The 8885-nt window shown below is 49.7% G+C and overlaps 1 long non-coding RNA gene across 1 annotated transcript; it reads left to right on the forward strand.

Annotated features, from left to right (window-relative positions):
• The first annotated feature begins 365 nt into the window (after positions 1-365).
• Positions 366-8629, forward strand: LOC129045200 (uncharacterized). The gene is made up of 3 exons (XR_008504915.1): positions 366-502; positions 2565-2732; positions 7914-8629. It is a non-coding gene; the product is annotated as an uncharacterized LOC129045200 (long non-coding RNA).
• Positions 8630-8885: the final 256 nt, after the last annotated feature.

Consider the following 8885-nt stretch of genomic DNA (forward strand, 5'->3'; position numbering starts at 1 on the left):
CAGAGCATTGCGGGGGTGGTGCGACAGGAGCGGAACCGAAGGCCAGTGGCGGAAGTGGATAATGAGCCAGGGCGCCTGGGCTGTAAGGGGGCTTGGGCACGCGGGCCTACCCCCAGCACCAGGCGCCCTCCCCCAAACCCAGCCACAGCTGGGGAACTGGGGGCGGGGCTGATGCTGGAGGCAGGCCCCGCCGGCGCCGGGCTCCCACCCCCCAGCGCCCCCTGACAGCCCCGCGGCGCGTTGCCAGCGATTGCCCCAACAGGCCGCATCCGCTTTCGCAGTCCTGCACGTTGCGCACACAGCGCGCCGGCCTGGGCGGGGCTGCTTGTCCCCGGCCCCCAGCCCCCCACCCGCGGCCCCTGCCCGGCTGCCTTCTCCCCCGGCTGAGACCCGGGCCAGACTGAGTCCCTAGCGGCCCATTACCCCGCCGGGCTCGTCCCAGACACCTTTGATGGCTGCCCTTTGCCCCGTCTGGTCTGAGCGGACAAACAAGGGAAATTGAGTAAGCCAGCTCAGCAAGACAGGAAACTCCTGGCCGCTTTGTTACTCATGATTTTCAGCAACTTGGGGAGTGGGGGCAGGGGAGGGGAGTCCTAGGGGAATTTCTGTAGTTCAAGAAGTTTGGGAGCTCCAGGACTGGGAGCGCCCTCAGAGCAGGTCTACCTCCCAGGCCAGGTACCGTAGTTGGCACTAGTAAGTAAGTGCTCCACAAATTCGTGTTAACATGCATTTTCAAGAATGCAATTTATTTAATTTTCAAGTCTTCAGTCCCAACTACTCGGTAGGCTGAGGCGGGAGGACCCCTTTAGCCCAGGAGGTCAAGGCTGCAGTGAGCTACGATCTTGCCACTGCACTCCAGCCTGGGTGACATAGCTAGACTGGTCTCAAAAAAAAAAAAAAAAAGGCATTTTCTCACTTACCTGCTTTGAGTGCCTGCCAGAAAGAATCTCCAGGTGAAAGGGGACAGGTTTAGGGCTGGAGCTGAAGGCTGGCATTTGGGGCTTGAGGTTCTGCGTTTGGCATTGGTTTGCTGTTTCACTTGGGCAAATCTCTTGGCCTCTCTGGGCTGCATTTCTGTGGGGAATCAGTAATAAGGCAACCTGTCTAGCTCTAAGGCTCAGAGGCACGGGGCAGGCTTTGAATTTCCAGCAAGCAGGTGAAAGAGCCTTTGATTTGAAGCAGAGATTTCCTCTTGAACATTAATATTCTGGGCTTTTCCAGGCTGGAGCCTTAGAACTGCTGTTATTAAACTAAGTGACATGAGTAGCCCCCCGTTGCTTACAGAATTTCTTGGCTTGGCATTTGGGGTTTTCTCATGCTGCTTCTACCCTGCCTGTATGGCTTCACCCCCAACTACACCCCTACACTGTAGTTAGGAAGAGCCTCAGACTCCCCACACACCCCACACAATGTTCAGACTTCTGTGCCCTCACTCATGCTGTTCCTTCTGCCCGGAATGCTTTTCCCTACACTCTTCAAATGATTGGCTCTTTCTCATATTGATCCCCACATAAATGTTACTTGAGTAGAGGTCCTGTTATTAACTCTCAGAGCTTCCTGTTTTCTCTCTTTAGCTCTTACTGCAGTTCAGAATTCGAAGTTGCTTTCTCCGCCGGGCTGAAAGGTCAATGAGGGAGAGATCATGTCTGTTTTCCTCATCTCCACATACCCAGCACTTACCAAGGTGCCTGGCGTATACTAAGAGATCAATAAATATATATGGAAAGGGGCCGGGCACGGTGGCTCATGCCTGTAATCCCAGCACTTTGGGAGGTCGAGGTAGGCAGATCATCTGAGGTCAGGAGTTGGAGACCAGCCTGGCCAACATGGTGAAACCCTGTCTGTACTAAAAATACAAAAATTAGCCAGTCGTGGTGACACGTGCCTGTAATCCCAGCTACTTGGGAGGCTGAGGCAGGAGAATAGCTTGAATCCGGGAGGCGGAGGTTGCAGTGAGCCGAGATCATGCCATTGCACTCCAGCCTGGATGACGAGCAAAACTTCATCTCAAAAAATAATAATAATAAAGGCCAGGCACAGTGGCTCACGCCTGTAATCCCAGCACTTTGGGAGGCCAAGGAGGGTGGATCACAAGGTCAGGAGATTGAGACCATTCTGGCCAACTTGATGAAACCCTGTCTCTACTAAAAATACAAAAATTAGCCAGGTGTGGTGGCGCATGCCTGTAATCCTAGCTACTCAGGAGGCTGAGGCAGGAGAATCTCTTGAACCCAGGAGGCAGAAGTTGCAGTGAGCCGAGATCACATCATTGCACTCCAGCCCAGGCAACAGAGTGAGACCCCGTCTCAAAAAATAATAATAACAATAATTAAATAAATAAATATGGAAAGGAAGAAAGAATGAATGATTAGCAAAAACATGGAAACATTTTCTGAAAAGATGGGGGGCATGCATGTATGTAAATAAAGACATAGATATGTCTGTAAACATAAGAAAAAGTCAAGACAGTATACAACAACCTAATTCCCCGCAAGGAGTAAGATGCAGATTTCTGATGGTTTATTGTATATTCAAGTCTTGCTTAAAGATCATCTATTCTGTAGGTCTCTGGTCCTGCCTGTGTGCTGGGCTACATCTGAGCATGCTGCCAGGCACCCTGAAGCCAGGCCTGATGCTCCCTCCTGATCCAGTCCTAACGATCCTGCCTGAGGCCAGACAGCAGGACAGATGGCAGCAGCCCCTTGTGTGCCTGAGTTTGTCCACTGGTACAGGTGAGAGCAGAGATGGTAAGGACAATGACAGTGTGGGACTGACACCAGGCCACCCATCTCCACCCAGCAGGTGCCATCGCTGCACGTGGCCTTGGGCTATCAGCAGAGCTTCAATGTGACAGGAAGCCTGGCCTCTTGCAAGGCTGGGCCCAGCTGGCTCACTTCAGGTTCAAGATGGAGCCTCGGCTGTGGGAGGCACAACAGGCAGCTTTTCACTGCTCTCGGGGTGCCTAGGTGAGGGACAGCCTTTTTTTCTTTTTTTTTGAGATGGAGTCTCATTCTGTCACCCAGGCTAGAGTGCAGTGGTGCAATCTTGGCTCACTGTAGCCTCCACCTTCCAGGTTCAAGCGATTCTCCCACCTCGGCCTCCCAAGTAGCTGGGATTACAGGCACGCACCACCATGCCCAGCTAATTTTTGTATTTTTAGTAGAGATGGGGTTTCACCAGGTTAGCAAGATTGGTCTCGAACTCCTGACCTCAGGTGATCTGCCTGCCTTGGCCTCCCAAAGTGCTGGGATTATAGGGGTGAGCCACTGCACCTGGCCCTCCAGGAACAACCTTGTGTAAACAAAAGTCCTCTTGCCCATTCTGTGTCCCACAGCAGCTCCCGTGAGACCTGGAACAACACGGTTCAGACCAACTGGGCCAGAGGAGAGGAAGGAAGAGTGGCAGAGGGCTCAGGGTCGGATGTCTGAGCTTCTGTTCCCATGGGTGCCTCTCATTATGCTTGTCAGGAAGCAGAAGAGAGTGCAAACTTTGACCTCATCTGAACTAACCCATCTCAGCCTGGTTTCTCTTCCCTGACTGTCTCCGAACCTGTTACCCCACTTGGAAAATCAGCGGGTAGTGCAGGGGTGAACCCTCCATTCTGGAATCACCCAGCTTCCAGTGGTTTCAGGTCCACACCCGCCAGTTGTGTGACACTGGACAACTGGCTTTGCTCCTGCTCTGCCTCAGTTTCCCCATAAAATTAGTTAATGCATGGAAAGTGTTTAGAAGAGATCCTCATAGACAGTAAGTGTGTCTGTTCACCGTAGTGTCAGCTACTAACTGTATGGCTAGGAAAATAACAGTAACTCCCTCATCAGCTGTGCTGAGGATTCCATCAGATCATGTATGTAAAGTGCTTGGCATAAGCACACTTAGTGTTCAGTGTTTACTTGTCTTACTAAAGATCACAAAATGGGGCTACAGATCTTGGTCCCTGAAATGCTGGGGCATGAGCACGGTGGCTGCTGGGGGCTTCCTGGGAATGGAACACAGGCCTTCCGTGTCCCTGGGAGCCACATTGGTCCGATGGTGTTATTGAGTGTTGTGTTGCTGAACTGTCTGCTTAGTCACCTGCCTGCTACCTCAAACACATTTAAACCAACTCCTTCTGGACTGGCTTTCCCAATATACTATCCTGGCAATGTCACAGGCCTAGAGCACTAGGCAAAGTGTCAGACCTGCTGCAAAATACAGTTGGAACTTTATCTGATCCTTGGCTCCCGTCCCAAGCAGAAATACATTGTGGCAGGAACTTGCAGCAAAGCTGAAGCAAGCCTGGGAGCTGGAGGAGGAAGGTGGCCTGGGATGGCCAACCACATACTCCCCCCACGCCCTCCATCCTTCTTGGCCCCCCTTTTTATTTATACAGTGTTGCTAATTAATGCCATTCCTAGTTATGAAGCCGTGTTACAAACCTAGGGCTTAATTGTGAGCCCTGGATTTGTAGAGAAGAGATGGAAAGGGGAAAGAGAACCATTCCCCAAAAACTCAGGGAAGTACACTGCAGAGATTTCCTCTTTCTTCCCTCAGTGTCATTTGGCGCCGACTTTCTGGAGGCCAGGACAATCTTTTGCACAGTGGTGCTGTCCGGAACTCCCCTGAAAGAGCCCATGACAATGGCAGCACGGACAGCCATGCCAGATTGGAACTTGGCCAGCTATGGAGGGGAGAAGTTCTCAGCCTGGGTGTCTCCACCCCAAACCAAGGCCAAGGGCAAGGGCAAACCTCTCTTCCCTCCCGGTTCCATTTGGCAACTCCTGCAGGGAGGTCCCAGGCAAGTCTAGGAGGTCCCAGGCCAGTCTTAACAGGTCTTCCTGCAGGTACTCCTGGAAGGCCATTGTCTTAGAATAAAAGGAATTCCAGGGGCACCTCACCACAAGCACACATTTGAGCATTCAAAAGAGCTGGAGCTCGTGAGTGAAAGGAAATGAAGGAAAAGAAACAATGTGGCATGACCAGAAAGAGTTCTACATGTTAAGTTGCTTTTTCTTGCTTTCTTTTTTTTTGAGACGGAATTTCGCTCTTGTTGACGAGGCTGGAGTGCAGTGGCGTGATCTGTGCTCACTGCAACCTCCCCTTTCCTGGAAGGGATTCTCCTGCCTCAGCCTCCCAAGTAGCTGGGATTACAGGCGACCACCACCACGCTCGGCTAATTTTTGTATTTTTAGTAGAGACGGGGTTTTACCATGTTGGCCAGTCTGGTCTCGAACTCCTGACCTCAGGTGATCCACCCACTTTGGCCTCCTTAAGTGTTGGGATTATAGGCGTGAGCCACTGCGCCCGGCCAAATTGCATTTTCTTTTTTCGTTTTTTCTTAGAGACAGAGTCTCACTGTGTTACCAGGCTGGAATACCCTGGTGTGATCAGAGCTCACTGCAGCCTTGATCTCTCATGCTTAAGCGATCCTCCTGCCTCAGCCCCCCTAGTAGCTGGGACTACAGGCATGTGCCACCATGCTCAGCTTATTGATTGATTGATTGATTGAGACAGGGTCTTGGTCTGTCGCCCAGGCTGGAGTGCAGTGGCACAGTCTCGCTCACTGCAACCTCCGCTTCCTGGGCTCAAGTGATTCTCCCACTTCAGCCTCCCAAGTAGATGGGACTACAGGCACTCACCACCATGCTCAGTTAATTTGTAAATCTTTTGTAGAGACGGGGTCTCCCTATATTGCCCAGGGTGGTCTCAAACTCCTGGGCTCAAGTGATTCTCCTGCTTTGGCCTCCGAAAGTGCTGGGATTACAGATGTGAGCCACTGTGCCTGGCCCTAAATTGCATTTTTTGAAGGTCCAAAATTCCCATAGCACAGGTAATATTGTCAAGACCTTAAGCTTGGCTGGACGCGGTGGCTCACGCCTGTAATCCCAGCAATTTGGGAGGCCGAGGCAGGTGGATCATGAGGTCAGGAGATGGAGACCATCCTGGCGACATGGTTAAAACCTGTCTCTACTAAAAATAAAAAATATTAGTTAGGTGTGGTGGTAGGTGCCTGTAGTCCCAGCTACTCCGAAGGCTGAGGCAGGAGAATCTCTTGAACCCAGGAAGGGGAGGTTGCGGTGGGCCGAGATTGCGCCACTGCACTGCAGCCTGGGGGATAGAGTGAGACTCCGTCTCAGAAAAAAAATAAAAATAAATTAAATAAATAGAAAATAAAAAATCTTAAGCTTTACAGATTTGGAAGTCATTAGGTTCAGAATGTTTAAAAAATCAACCTGGTCAAATTTGAGTGTAAACTGGATATGAGATGATATTATGGAACCATTGTTAGTTTTCTCCCATGAGAGAATGGCAATGTGATTATGGAGAGCAGCCTATTCCTAGGAAATTCTCAAGTATGTGACTTCTCAAATGGCTCACCAGGAAAATTTTACACAGATCAAGCAAATGTGGCAAAAACTTAACCAGGCCGGGGCACGGTGGGTGGCTCATGCCTGTAATCCCAGAACTTTGGGAGGCTGAGGTGAGCAGATCACCTGAGGTTGGGAGTTCGAGACCAGTCTGACCAACATGGAGAAACCCCATCTCTACTAAAAATACAAAATTAGCCGGGCATGGTGGCACATGCTTGTAATCCCAGCTACTTGGGAGGCTGAGGCAGGAGAACCGCTTGAACGGGGAGGCAGAGGTTGCAGTGAGCCAAGATCACGCCATTGCACTCCAGCCTGGGCAACAAGAGCAAAACTCCGCCTCAAAAAAAAAAAAAAAAAAATCTTACTTGGAGAGTAGCTATTTTTACAAAGTTTATTAAGTACTTGTCTGGAAATAATGCTGATCATTGAAAAACCCTTTAAGTTCATGGCCGGGAGAGGACTCATCTTGGAAACTGGGAGATTTCTACCCTTTTAACTGCTTGGTATCAGATTTAAACACAAATTAAGAAACACATTTTGAAGACCTACTGTGAGCAAAGTTACTCTGAGCAAAGCACTGAAACTTCACAGAATGTGTTTTCCCCGTGTCTATAATCTGATAGCGAGTACAAGGTAGACACTTTTTTTTTTCACTGTGGTTGCTACAAGTTGGATAATGTTCCCTCAAAACTCTTATGTTGAAGTCCTAATCTCCAATACCTCAGAATATGACCTGATTTGGAAATATTTAGATAGGGTCATTACAGATGTCATTAAGTTAAAATGAAGTCAGTAGGGTAGACCCTAACCCAGTGTCACCAGTGTCCTTAAAAAAAGGGGGGGAATTGGGGGGCCGGGCGTGGTGGCTCATGCCTGTAATCCCAGCACTTTGGGAGGCCGAGGCAGGGGATCATGAGGTCAGGAGTTCAAGACCAGCCTGGCCAAGATGTTGAAACCTCATCTTTACTAAAAATACAAAAATCAGCCAGGTGCGGTGGCAGGTGCCTGTAATCCCAGCTGCTCAGGAGGCTAAGGCAGGAGAATTGCTTGAACCTGGAGGCAGAGGTTGCAGTGAGCCAAAATCGCGTCACTGCATTCCAACCTGGGTGACAGAGTGAGACTCCATCTCAATAATAATAATAATAATAATAATAAAAGGAGGAACTTTGGACAGAGAGAGACACACAGCAGGGAGAGGGCAACGTGAAGATAAAGGCAGAGGCTGGGGTGATGCTTCCACCAGCCAAGTCATGCCAGCGATGGCCAGGAAACCTCCAGAGCCAGACCTAAGACATGGAACAGCCTCTCTCTCCCAGCCCTTTGAAGGAACCAATCCTGCTGACACCTTGATCTTGGACTTCTAGCCTCCAGAGCTGCAAGATAATACATTTCTGCTGGTTAAGCCCCCCAGTTTGCAGTAATTTGTTACAGCAGCCCTAGCAAATCAATACAATGGTATAATAACATATACATAACATGTACATTTTAACCATTCTTAAAGTGTAGCATTCACATTGTTGTACCATCATTTTTTTTTTTCTTTTTCACTGGAGCAAAATCCAGGACTGTGGGAAACTTGGAAGCCCTAGTTCCAGATCTGCTTCTGCTGAGCTGAGTGACCTGTTTCACGTGTGCAAGGAGGAGACAGGGCGACGGCTTCCTGCGCCAAGGCAGTCACTGCCCATGTGTGGAGAACTTGTAATAGCAGTCATAGCTCTCAACTTACCAAGTGATTACTGTGTTCCAGGACCATGCTAAGGGCTTTACGTGGCTTATCTCTTTGAGTAACCACAGTAACTTTATCAGGGAGGTATTACTAGTCCCATTTTACAGATGGGGAAATTGAGCCTCAAAGAAGTTAATTGATTTGCTCACTTTTGGCAGGGATTTGAATGCAGGTCTTGTTGTTGTTGTTGTTGTTGTTGTTTGAGACAGAGTCTTGTTCTGTCGCCCAGGTTGGAGTGCAGTGGCTCCATCTCGGCTCACTGCAAGCTCCGCCTCCCGGGTTCACGCCATTCTTCTGCCTCAGCCTCCCGAGTAGCTGGAACTACAGGCGCCCGCCACCACGCCCGGCTAATTTGTTGTATTTTTAGTAGAGACGGGGTTTCACCGTGTTAGCCAGGATGGTCTCGATCTCCTGACCTCGTGATCTTCCGCCTCGGCCTCCCAAAGTGCTGGGATTACAGGCGTGAGCCACCACGCCCGGCCTTGAATGCAGGTCTTAATTAATCTGCTCAACTGCCTTCTGGGTCTTTTGGCCACACGGGCCTAGGACAAAATAAAAAGCATAAAGTATTGATCAGATTGAAACAGTTTGTATTTGCATCCAATGAGCCAACTGCCTTAAAGCCCCACTGCACACGTCGCACAACTAGGCCCCTCTGTCCCTTGCCCCAGAGTTCCAGAGAGGGACTCTGAAGAGTCCAAGAATTCCAGATTCAAACCTGGCTTTCCAGGTTTTTCTGAAATTCAGAAGGGAGGTAGAAGATAGAACTCATTTTATATGACAGCTGATTAAGCTTGGCGTACACATTT

The sequence above is a fragment of the Pongo pygmaeus genome, chromosome 8 (genome assembly GCF_028885625.2).
Source record: "Pongo pygmaeus isolate AG05252 chromosome 8, NHGRI_mPonPyg2-v2.0_pri, whole genome shotgun sequence".
Classification (NCBI taxonomy): Eukaryota; Metazoa; Chordata; class Mammalia; order Primates; family Hominidae; genus Pongo; species Pongo pygmaeus.